The following is a 12,843-nucleotide window of genomic DNA, read 5'->3' on the forward strand; positions in this document are numbered from 1 at the left end:
AAGCGTCGTTGGTATTCCCGGCATACACAGCGGGCAGAATGGGTCTTTGTCTGGAATCGTTTCCTTTTGGAAGACGCTCATTGGCAGTCCCATCCGATGTCCAAGGAGAGAGAAAGGCACATTAGTGGCTGGGCTTAGTTTAGCATATTAGTTAACGCCACATCCTGTCTGATTTCAGAATTGACAAGTCATGTACAGTATTGCTCAAAATGTTCCTTCCACATTACTGGGTAGGACAGGGAAGCGATGACAGTCATTAACATGTAAACAAGAGGTAAGTCCCAAAGACTCTTTGTCTTTGGGGAGCGGGGGTGGGGGCATCTTTTTATATATGAAGAATCCAGAATCTAAATACTCTCTAACTGGTAAAGTAAAACTTTTTTTCCTAAAAAAAAGTTGGTTCCATTAAAATAAGAGACTAAAACGCTTTAAAATATTATTTGTGCATTTCTTTCAAACACTTAGAGTAACTTGACTTGTTTTTAACTTTAGAGTAATTTTACTAAGAATTTAAAATTGCAAATAATGAACCAAAATGTTTGCAATATGCATCAATGTAGCAATGTTAATATCCTGATTGTGATATTATACAATAATTTTCTCAAATGTTTCCAATGGGGAAAACTAGGCAAAGTTTGCAAGGGACCTCTCTGGGCATTATTTCTTACAACTCCTTGTGAACTTGCAGCTACTTCAATAAAATTTTTCAGTTCAAGTGATTGAGAGAGAAATGGATATGGAGAAGCAGGCAGGCTTTCGTGACCTGGATTCACCTGCACTTCTTGGTTCTCGTTTGTTTCTCCACTAGTCCCTTGAATGACTTCCTTCCATCTGGAAGAGGCTTCTCCCAGCTTCTCACACACACCACGCTCATACCCACCTCTGGGCTTTTTCTGCGCTAGCCTCTCCCATCCCACTTACTCTCCCCAGCTCCCCCTCGCCCTCTGGACTAAACCGTGCCTGGGGGCAGGAACATATCATGTCAAAAGTCACTAGGCACTTGCTCACCAACCTTCAACAATCACTTATTGAGCAACTACTATATTGGCTCCAGGCACTAGGAACTAGGTGACTTGGAAACCGCGCTGAACTGGTTTCTTTTCCCTGCTCTGGGAGCATATAGTCTCATAAGGGTGGGGGAAAACCAGCCAAGAAACCACAAAACACCAAATCATGATGAGGTCTAGGAAGTAAGCAATAGGTTGTAAAGGGGAGGAAGTGGCTTTAGCTCAAGTGGTCAGGGAAGGTTTCCTAGAGAAGGTGACATTTGACTTGTGACCTGAAGTATAAGGAGGCAATCATGAGAAGATCATGAAATCGTGGGCGGGGCATGTATCATGTCAGGCAGAGGGAACCACATGGAAAAAGGATTTAAGTCCTGCTCTGTAGCTGGATATAAATATTAGGCCTGGCTGTAAATAATGAAACAAGTTTTCTTTCTGCGGACTGTTTCCTTTTTATTTAAGGGCCAAACCTCCCACAGCTTTTAGAGAGGCTGTGAATACCCTTAGGCTAGTCCAGATTTTACACGTAAAAGCAACTTTCTCACCCCAACACAGGCACACATCGTCTAGCATGGTCGCCTACGCGCCAGTTGTAGATTCCAAGTTGCTCCAATCGGTGGATGCAGCCTCAATTCTCGGCTGTGTCTTAGGAGATTTGCCACATCTCTTGCTCACAGCTGGGGCCCTGGGCCTGCCGGTAAGGGTTCTGCACTGCCTACGGGCAACATAAATTATGTCATTAAGTTGGGTCTCCACAAACCTAAGTTGATGCAAAGGAGGACTGAATACCGGAGACGTGGGTAATACAGCTGGGGTCCGGACAGTAATTTGTCACCGGCCCCAGGGGTCTGCGCCTCGCTGTTGCGCACCAGGTCCGGTCCCCTCTGCTGTAGTTACCGGTAGGAAAGGGCTGGATCCCCAGCACCCGGCGGGTTCGTCATGCTGTCACCGCGGCCAGCAAACCGGTTTTCTAAATTCCCTTGTCTGCCTTCCGCCGAAGGCGACCAGCTGCCGTTTCTCTGTCCCTGCGGCCGGAAAAGTCGGCTCCGGGGCACCCTGCGAAGCACCTCGAGGGGTGATCTGCCCCTTCCCGGCCGCTATCCGGCACCGTTATCCCCATTACCCGGACCGATGGGCACTGTCCCGGGGCGCTGCCGTGTCTCTCCCAGGGGACAGCCGAGACGACTTGCGCTCTGTCCCAGGGACGCGCCACGAGCCCCTGGATCCCTCCTCCTCCCACCCACACCCGGATCCCGGCGACCCACGTGCAGCTTGGCCCTGGCTGGCTCCGCACTTCTGGGTCGCCGCGTCTCCCGGAGATTTCTGGGCGCGGCCCCACCACCGGGACCCCCTGGGGGTGGAATCCGCGAGGCGGCGTCCAGAGTGGGGCGTCCGGGCCGTGCGGGCGCGGGGACGCTGCGGCCCGCTGGCACACAAAGGAGGCGGCGGGAAGGCGGGGCGGGGCGGGGCGGGGGCGGCAGGAAGGGGCGGGGGCCTGGCGGGCGGCGATAAAGCCCCCGCCGAGGCGGCCACTGGCTAGCGCTCTGGGGCGCACGGGCTGCTCCAGCTACGCGGAGTCTGCAGACGCCACCGCCTCTTCCTTCCCTGACCCTCCTCCTCGCCGCCGCCGCCGCCGCTCTCCGGCCTCCGACTCCCCGCCCCGCCGCCACCGGCTTCGGCTCGGGCCGCGCTGCCCTCTGCGGCCGCCAACTGGGGATCCCGAGCGAGGGGCGGTGAGTACGGGCTGCGCGTCCCGGCCGATCCCGGGCGCCCGGGGCCGGGAGGGGAGCGCCTGCCACTGCCCCAGCCCCTGCCCCTGCCCCGGGGACAGTCCCTCCGCGCGCCGCCGGCTCGCCGCCGCGACCTTTCGCTCGGCGGGGACGCTGCGGGGCCAGCGGGGCCCGGGGGCGGCGACGTCGAGGCGGAGGAACTTTCTCAGTCGCCCTCCGGCTGCCGCGGCCAAGGCTGCGTGTGCGCCCCGGCCCCTGTGCCCGGGAACCCGAGTAGGACCCGGGCAGGGCGAGGAGGGGCCGCGCGGCTGGGGCGTCCAGGTGTGTCCGCAGCGGGGAGTCCAGGGCAACGCGTGGTTTCCGCCGGCACGTCCTAGCTGGAGCCCGTAACCCTGAACCTGAGGTACCCAGGTACTCGCGGGTGTCCCCTGCCCCGTGCTTGGCATGTGCGCCGTTCTGCAAGGAAAGGCAAACGGACTCTTTACTTATTGTTCCCACAGCCTGGCAAGGTGGGGGTGACCAGTGGTTTGGGGGAGAGCCTTTCCATTGGCCTCTGGCACCTGTTTTAACCCTATGGAGCGGGTCTCTGCTATTTTCATCTTCTGTACAAATAGTAATTGCGATGCAGATTAGTGGCTACAGGTAAGGTGAAAGTACTCAGAAATTGTGGGCGGAATTGGGTGTTCGGCAGGACTGACAGGGGACAGAAGGCTCCGATTACATAAGACAGCTCTCTACCTCTAGGTATTGTGGAAGATGCTACTGAAGGCTTTGGTGTTTTGGTGAACGAAAAATAATCTTCATGCGTGTCTCTCTTGAGACATCTCAAATGCTGCTGTGCCTTGCTTTGACTACTTTGCAGAGAACATTCTTATATTTAGCATCGACATAAAAAGGTTTTTGAAGGTTTGACTTCCTCTTGCAAGCCAGGAAGCAGTTAACTTCTCTGAACTGTACAGGAACAATTTACGTGATAATTTTTTACTTCGCAGATTTTTATATCAACAGTTGAACACAGATAACTGAAAGAAATATAAGCACTGCAATTTGGTCTATCTAAAGCGCACTTCCAAAATCGAAGATACTTTCAAGGCTATCTGCATCTCTAAATCAGTAATTATGTGCTGTTTGCAGTATTTCAGGAAAAATTTCCTTCAGCTATGCGACCGAAGGTGTTAGCCTAACTCTAAGGTTTCTTTCCACCCTTAAGTTTTGATTCTCTATTAAAATAATGTTTGAAAATACTGTCCAGTGTAGAGCAATTATCGAAGGTCATCAAGATGTCATCTATTTTTTATTCTTTAAAAAAATGAAGCTATACGGAAAATTCCTGTCTGCCATGAACTTCGCATATTAGCATAATTTTGAAAGGACAAAAATGACTCAGTCTGAAAAGGATGTTAATTTTCAGTTCCGGACCTAGGGGATTAGTACGAACTAATCAGGCTGAGGAGGCAGAGTCTGGAAAAGAGCTGGTGGCTTGGCCAGGTCCTGGCTACTCCTCTGTGTGGCTTCCTGTGCCGCCCTGTCTTTCTCCCACAGCGCCGTGGACTTGGGCTCCCCGGCTTCCCCTCCTCTCCTCCCGGAGTCTCTGTGGGGGATGCTCTCCGTCCTTGACCGCCTCCAGCCCAGTGACCTCCTCCCACTCTAGCTACTGACTCCCCTGCATCCAAATCCTGCCTTTGCCCAGAGAGGCTCCACGTGTGAAATAAACTTCAGCATTTCAGTGTCCCTGAACAGCCCTTCCAGGTTGCTAACTGGTGCTCCCACCGCAACCTTCTTCAACATAAGAGGCCTCTTCCCCTCCTCCTTCCCCTTTGGCAGGTGACTTCCGGGCCCACTCTACCCAGTGAGTAGGGCCACTGGGTTAAAACCTCTCCGTGTCCTACCTCATTTCCCTCCAACAGAATTTTCTGAATTTAGCCAGTCATTCAAGAAATCTTAAGCATCTGCTGCGTCCAGGCAGTAACACATGGTAAATATAGAAGGTCCCTGCTCTCTTTCAATTGTCGTTCTTGTGGGAAGAACCAGACAAAGAGCAACCTGAATTAGGCTATGATGAAACATGAATAGGGTAGAATAAGAGAAAAAAAAGTGGGGGCAGGGAACCCAGCGAAAGTTAGACGGCTTCCCTGTGGCAATGCCTCATGTCTCCCTATGGAACCTTTTCTCTTTTAATAGTATTTTTAAAATTCCATCACCTCTTTTCCCTTATCCACACCTTGTCTCTAGCTACCACCAGGTCTCCCTGGGCTTCCGAAATGAGTTAACACGTCCCCGGTCACTCCCCGCTTCTGCGCTCTCTGCAAGCCGACCACAGTTGCCCCGGTGTAGCCGACCCCCTAATTCCTGCAAGAGCCCCTGAGCCCTCAGGGGAATGAGATGTGGATCTTTCCTTCCTCTTTGGTGCTTTCTTCCTTCCCTAGTTGTCATCTCCGCCTGCGTTTCCTTCTGCCTCCCTGGCACCTCTCAGGGTGACCCAGGGCTCTGTCCTTATTCCTCTTCTGCTCTACATGGCCTTCGGGGGACCACGTGCCCACAGCTCCCACTCTCGCCAAGTGCAAAGTGAGGTCCAGATGGGTGACTCCAGCGAGTTACCTGCCAGCTGGTGGACTTCTCCATGCCATTTAGGCAAGAAACCTACAATGAGTCCAGAACTGGTTTTTGTCCTCGTCATCCATCCCAGACCCAGTGCATCCTTAGCCAAAACATGTCTTATTTATTTATTTATTTACTTACTTACTTATTTTCTTGGTGGCGGCTCTGCTGTTCGCCAAGGTGCCGAAGCAGGAACCTCACAGTGACGTAAGACTCTTGGACAGTTGTCACATCGTGTTGCTTCTCCAGGCCGCGGCGTCCCGGAAACCCCTGCTGTCATCACACTGGCCTTGGCTGGCTTTAGTGTACAGAACTGGCCAAAGGGTGGCCAGTGTGCCTTTTATAGCTGGCAGGTGTGCTGTTGGCCTGGACAAAGTATACAAACATTGAGCTATATTTAGAAATATTAAGATGTCACTTGGATTTATAGCTTCTCTTAAAGTCATAAGACCTGGGACATGAGGCTTATATTCCCATGTGGCAATGCTGGGCTGGCTTGGAGTTTCCAGGGCCCCCTGGACCCGTGGTCCTCGCTTACAGTAGCTTCCTGGCTCCCATGGGCTCTGAGCTAGAAGCCACAGGTGGGAGACCATTGGCTAGGAGACCATGACAGCCTGTGATTCCTTAGTGGCTGGCTGCCTGGTTTCTCATGCCTAGTTTTGCACCCCTTTCAACCGTCTTCCATGTGGCTGCTGGGATGACTTTCCTTCTGCCCCTCGAACCCAAGTCTGCTTGTGTCCCTGCTGATAAAACCCAGTGCCTCCTCTTGTCATTGGGACACACCCTGACTCAGAAGGAGTGCTTATGCTGTATCCCAGGTTAGGTATCTCAGATTGAAAGGTGAGCTCTCAACCATCTTTCTGTGGCATTGCACCCAACTTGCTCTAAGGAGGGTGGCCGATACATAAATCTCGTGTTACCTCCCCTGTGTCGAGATGCAGTCTCTGCTGTTTACAAACCATTTCACTGACCTCGCCGCCTTCCCACTTTCTCACAGCCTCCCTGGGGGCAAGCGGGGAGACTCAGCGTGGAGGTCCGGCCGCCCCAGCAGCTCTCAGCCTTTGGAATGTGCTGGGCCCTGCTTCCCACATAATACCCAGGGCCACTCAGTTGCCTTTGGACAGTCCTGGCCCAGGCCCCCTCAGCACCCAGCCAGGGAATGTTCCACAGTGCTCCTCTTTCCCCCACAGCAACGCCCCAGGCTGCCGGCCATTTGTAACAACCTGACAAAGTTTAAGCTTCCTTCAGCCCCTCCCCACCTCCTTGTCCCCGTTCCCTTCCCCAAACTTTATTTTCTTGCAAAACTGAACTTCCTGCAGACTCCGCACACCCTCCTTGCTTTTGCAACTACCAAACCTCTGCCTAGAATTCTTTCTCTCTGTTTTGTCTGCATTGGTTGTCTGGGTAACTTCTGCCTTTGTCAAGACTCGGATCTGGTATCACCTTTTCCAAAGAGTCCTTCCTGAAAATCACCACCCCCCGACCCTCCACAGCAGGTGTGTGGCCTATGAGCACACACATCCTCCCTCCGCTGTGGATGCCTCTGGTGGCAGTGACTGTCACAGCAGCGTGCCTTATCCGCCAGACTCTACGTGCCAGGCACCCATGCCCAGGTGTAGCTTCATTTGTGCCCACACACCCAAATGACCCAAAAGTGGTGCATGATGCAAAGGCATTTAGTGGGTACCTGAACCAAACCATACTCCTTTATATTATAAATTCACTATATATTTCATGAAAGAGTGCTTGTTTTTCAGGCTTAAAGGGGTGCCCCTCTCCAGACCTCCACCCAGGTTTTGGTACTTCTGCATTTAATATACAGGGGTGGGCGAAAGTAGCTTCACAGTTGTTCATGCGGAGAAGGAGATGCAGGTTCTGCTAATTACAGTAGCTTTATGAACTCTGTTTCGCATACTCGCAGGTCGAAACCCACCTTTGCCTCACCCTGTATATCTTCACATTTAAAAAAAATCTGATCAACCATGTCTACTGAGATTGAACATTACTCAGGAAAAAATGCAGAAGAAAAAAAGCAGAAGTCTAATACAGAAGGGCTTCTGTGTCTGTTCGCTTCAGTTATCCTCATCTGAACCTTTTTTTGGCTTGCGTCTGTCTTCCTTGAGTTCCATGGGCTGGGCTGTACTCTCTATTTCATGATTTGTACCAGGTAGGAGAATGCTTTCTGCTTTATTTCCATTAACGTTCTCAATGATGGTGATGCATGCCCTCTTGCTGACTGGCTTCTTTTTTTTTTTCCATAGTGTTCATTAGTGTTTTGACTAATGTCTTCAGCCAAGTGTGGGGGGAGGAGCCCTGGGTCAGAAGAAGGTGTGAGCTGGGCCTGCAATGATTTGTATAGGTGACCATATAGAACTTCATTTCTCTGTCTATATAATGGATCGGTGCGTGTGTTGAAATAATGATCTGAAGGATGTCTTATTATTTTTAAAAATGTAATGTCAAGGCTTATTTTCTTGTCTGATCCAGCTTTCTCATAAATAAATATCAGGGCTAGAGGAAATTTTTTTAAAAATGTATTGTTTTAGGTTTATCTACATGAAATTCTTCTTTTTCTTTTAAACCTATGAGATTATTCAGCTTGACTCGTTAGTGCCCAGAGATGGCATTGAGGGCCAACATGAAGATTTGGTTTGTATTTCCACTTGGAGGGATTTATAAAAAATATCAAATAAGTTGTGTCCCATATACTTGGTTCTTCTTCATAAACCATTATCCCTACCCATAAATATGCCCATCTTTTTTTTCCAAAACTGTCTTTCCTCATGACTAGATTGCATGTCTGATCTGAAAAATCAATATTGGGTTTTTTTAAAAAAATACCCTTTGGTATGGAAGGGAGTCAAATGCAATAAACTACATCTTTAAGCCACTTGTAATCTATGAGTTCACAATTTGTCTAAGAACCCTGAAAGATGACTATGATTTCATTTCTCTTTTGAGAAATGCCACTTTTCGCCCAACAGTCTGTTTACACAGTCAATGATTCTCCCCTTATTCTGGGTCAATTTCTAGGGCTGGAGGTAAGCCCAGTCCAGAGGAGTTGGCATTCCTTCTGGGGCTTTTTGTGCCTGTGGATGGCTACTGAACCCAAGCAATCTTCTATTTGAAATTCCATTAATGCATTTTGACAAACTTGTCCCCTACTTCATCCTTGAATTCTTTCAAAAGTTGGGATGGACGCGCCCTAGTTCAAGATTAGATCGAGGACACTCCATGCTCTTGCTTCAGTTTGACCTCAGACTTTGTCCTTTGCTTCAGAAGATAATTCCAGAACCAGAATCTACTGTGCCTTTCTATTTTTATCAGTTCTTTCTTGAGAGAAAGATAATGTGCAGGAGATTTTTGTGTAAAAGGGGAAAAAAAATCCTTTGAAAAGGCAGAAGGATTTCTTGCAGTGGCTGCAAATCTTGGTGAATATAGTTTGTTTATATAATGCCCCTCTTAAGCCTGCAGTGAGAACTCTGGTAACCTAGGGTTTTAGCATTACTAGTTATTTCTCTTCCATTTAGTGCTAACTAATATAGCTCTAGAAAAAAAATAACTATTTGTTTTTAGCCTAAGCTTTTATGGACCAAATCTTGAAAGTGGGTATGGGCATGTGAGAGTTTAACGCCAAATACAAAGTTCACTCAAAACGAATGATTGTAAATGAAAATGGATTTTTCTTTTTTTTCTTTCAAGAAAATGGTGGATAAATAATGGCAGTGTTTGCTTCCTCTACTAATTTTTTTTTAATTTTAAGTAAGGAATTTTTAAGTAAGGAACTTAAGAAATTCTTATTGAGGATTTGGTTACTCTTTAGATTATATGAGCTATTAATACTGCAGTATGTTTTGGATAAAAGTGCAAAAACCCAAATCAAAATAATTGACACAAAAACGTGGCATGCAAGATGGCGCTACTGGTTTGCATTGCTGCCCCTGAGGCGTGGTGGAGGTGCCTCGGGCCCGGGAGGTGACTGGACCTGGAGACTCACCTGTGTGGCGCTCTCTTTTCTCCCTCCCTCCCTGTCTCTTGTCTCTGGAGGTTGTTCTCATTCAGGGGCCATGACTGTAGGTAGCTCCAGGCTTACTTCCTTATAGTCTATAGCCAAAGAGGAAAAATGAGCTTTCTGCCACTTCTAGTTGGAAAAATCATAGGGAGGCACTCTGATTGGTTCAGTTTGGGTCATGTGCTTTTTCTCTCTGGACCAATGGCTGTGCTCAATGGAATGGGAGATTATGATTGGCCAGTCTGAGTCACATGTTCAGTCCTGTGGTCAGCAGGAGAGGGAGCATTGAGAAAGCTGTTCTGGACAGGCAAGTTACCCCAACTGCCATTAATTTTTTCACTTGACAAGGGCTCTGTGTTGTCTCCTCGAGCCACATGTCTGCCTGTAGGACAGACACAGTATCCTTTCCACTTATACAGTGGGAAAGAAGAGTGTGGAGCAGCCCAAGTGTCCTTGATCCTCTGTACAGCCTGGATATGTCAATGCCAGAACCTGAACCCAGGTCTGTAAATGTGTGAACTGAGCGGATACCATAACTGTTCAAAGATTTATATCCCACCAGTTCTTCTAACTTCTCAAAAAGAAATTCCTGTCACACAATATGCCTCCTCTCAAAAGACCATCTTCTCACTTTGCTGCATGATATCCTTCAACGACACTGCTCAAACACATGCGATGGGAAGAGGCTAACACTTTTGTGTTATCTTTGAAGTAATGCTTTGATGCCTTGGGCCCTCAAACCCCTCCAGTTCCTTTCTTAGACACTTGTTTTTTCATTGGACTCGGGCTCTAAAATTAATATTGACCTTTCGGTTGAAAAGGTAAAGTGCATTTATCCAGAGTCCAAGGGGATAGATAACTGGCTGAGCTGGATAAAACTCAACATGACCAAAGAAAAAGTGGGACATGATTTTTAAAAGACGCCTAATTGAACTCCACAAACATATGAAGACTTAGAATGTTGTTTGAGATATAACTTTTCATAGTATTTACAGCTCTTATTTTTTAAATAGTTTATTTCAAAATTTGTCACATCCAAGTAGTTGATGTCCCCTTCTTCCTCCCCTTCTATAGTATAGTGAAGTAATTAGGAATATGGAGGATTTGGGCGCCAAAGGTTTTTGGTCTGGATCCAGGTTTGGTCAGTTCCTAGTTGGAGGCCAGGAGACTGCAGCCAATTTGCTAAACTTTTTCAAACCTCTCTTTCTTCATCTGTGAGTTGGGTATGAAAGTAACCATGTCTTCAGTCTTGTGAGGATGAAGTAGAGCATATAGTTCAGGTGCTGCACATGGGGGCTGGAATTGAGCGGCCTTCCAGGGAACGAGGTGGTGGGGAGGTTCGGCTTGTCCAGGTGAGCATTTACTTCCTCTGAGACTCATGTTTTCACTCTGTCTTTGACCTAGAGAATGAGCGACTTGCTCTGTGTGTTCACGTGCTTTGATGCCAGACTCCGTTCCTGTAACACTCTTGGTGGGCAGTACTCCGAGTGATCAGTTGGGCAGCTGTCCTTCCCGCAGCCTTCTGGGTCTTCCAGGGCTGGTCGGGGGCCAAGGACGGTCAATGTGGGGAGTGAACTCCCTCTTACTCCTGTGTGAGGAAATGTGAACAGCTGTCTTACTGGAGGTCTTTCTAGGCACGTTCTCCTGAAACCCGCTTTGTCAGTCCTCATTCTGAATGCTTCTATAGGTTGCATGGCAAAATGGGGGTTTTATTTTATTTTTTCTTTATTTTTATTGTTGACATTATTAGAGATGCCCCCCCACCACCACCACTTCGCTTGTCTCCATCCAGCTCCCAACACCCCCCCTCACTTTTCTCTGGCATCGCCACACCATTGTCTGTGTCTGTGGGTTATGCGTTTATGTTCTTTGGATAATCCCTTCACCTTCTTTCATCCCATCTTCCCCCTGCCCTCTGACAGCTGTCAGTCTCTTCCATGTGTCCACGCCTCTGTTTCCATTTGGCTTGTCAGTTTGTTTTGTTCATTAGATTCCATATATAAGTGAGGTCATATGGTATTTGTCTTTCAAGGCAAAGTAATTAAGTACAGATTTAGTCATTGTGCCTGTGCTCATGAATTCACAGTCACCAAATGTTGAATGTTGCCTTCGTTAAGGTCATGCTAGTTGCTGTAACAAATAAACCCAAATGTATGTCACGGCTCAAACATAATGGAGGGTTATTCTCCACTTGTATAAAGCCTAAAGTGGGTGTATCCTTTTCCAGCCTGGTGATTCAGTGACCCAGTCTCTGTTCACCCTGGGGCTGCTTTGTATTTTACAGCTGGTTCCCAAGGGCATGGTGCTTGTCGGCATCGAGCTGGTGGAGCAGGAAGATCATGGAGGGTTGTCTATGGCAGGTTTTGATGGGCCAGGTCTGAGAGTGGCGTGTATCAATTCTGTTCCCATTTCACTGACCACACTTCAGTCTGATGGTCACTCCCACCTGCAGCGGAGGCTAGGAAATGTAGTCCAGCTCTGTGCTTGGGGAGAAAAGGCAACGAGTTTGCTGGGGAGGTAACTACTTTCTATCAAATGAAATTTTATGAAGATGATGAAAGACCACTTTCATCATGGTCAGTAACATGGTCAGTAATATGCTGTAGGGATCTGGAATAAATAAAATATATATATATACATATACACACACACATATTTAAGACTTTGTTTGTTTTTAGAGAGAGGGGAAGGGAGGAAGAAAGAGAGGGTGAGAAACATCTATGTGTGGTTGCCTCTCTCATACTCCCAACTGGGGGCCTGGCCCACAACCCAGGTGTGTGCCCTGACTGGGAATTGAACCAGCGGCCCTTTAATTTGCAGGCTGGCACTGAATCTACTGAGCCACACCAGCCAGGGCCAGACATATTTTTACCTGTGAGGGTAACTGTCCGAATGCTCCATGCAGGGCTTCTCGTGGCTTAGGATAGATGTTTCAGGGGCAGTGTCACACATGAATTTGAAAAATGCCATTTCAGGGGCAACTTGAAAGAGAAGGAGCTGAGGTGCTCAGGAAAATTGTTAGGTGACTCAAAAAGTGAGGGCTGGCATGTAGAAGATGCCTGGGGCAATGCTGAAGCACATTGCTTCATGGAAGGTGGGAAGAGAAAGAAAAGTGCTCGTTCCAAATCATAACTTTTATGATTTTACATATTGGTCATAAAGTTTATTTAGTCAGGTTGACCAAAACTTGGGTGGAGTGGAGAGGGGTTAACGGGAATTTTCTCATTGGGAAAAGGAGAGGAGTGTCTTATTTGGGAAATATCACACATGGAGGCGCCTGTACTTAGAACTTTATCAAAAAAAGAAGTTTATGCTGGAAGAAGGGATGCCCTCACAATGTGGAAGAGGGTCGCCAGATACACTGAAAACACCGTTCTGCCTGTGGGAACAGAAGGGGAGGCGGACGTTCCCAAATGGGGTCCGTGCTAATCCCCAGCGCTGACTGAGGGAACTAAAAAGGACCCGGAGGGACTGAACAGGGAGAGAGAGGCAGGTGATG

The 12,843-nt window shown here is 48.2% G+C and overlaps 1 protein-coding gene across 1 annotated transcript in view; it reads left to right on the top strand.

Moving 5' to 3' along the window:
* The first annotated feature begins 2,520 nt into the window (after window positions 1–2,520).
* SERPINE2 (serpin family E member 2) overlaps window positions 2,521–12,843 on the top strand; it is a 56,160-nt gene continuing 45,837 nt past the window's right edge. Inside the window, exon 1 of the mRNA XM_054585611.1 lies at window positions 2,521–2,737. The gene's annotated coding sequence lies outside the window, so the exon portion shown is untranslated. The remainder of the gene's footprint in view (window positions 2,738–12,843) is intronic.

This window comes from Pteronotus mesoamericanus, unplaced genomic scaffold, assembly GCF_021234165.1.
Source record: "Pteronotus mesoamericanus isolate MK-2021 breed Mesoamerican mustached bat unplaced genomic scaffold, CSHL_Meso_final contig_90, whole genome shotgun sequence".
NCBI classification, from domain to species: domain Eukaryota; kingdom Metazoa; phylum Chordata; class Mammalia; order Chiroptera; family Mormoopidae; genus Pteronotus; species Pteronotus mesoamericanus.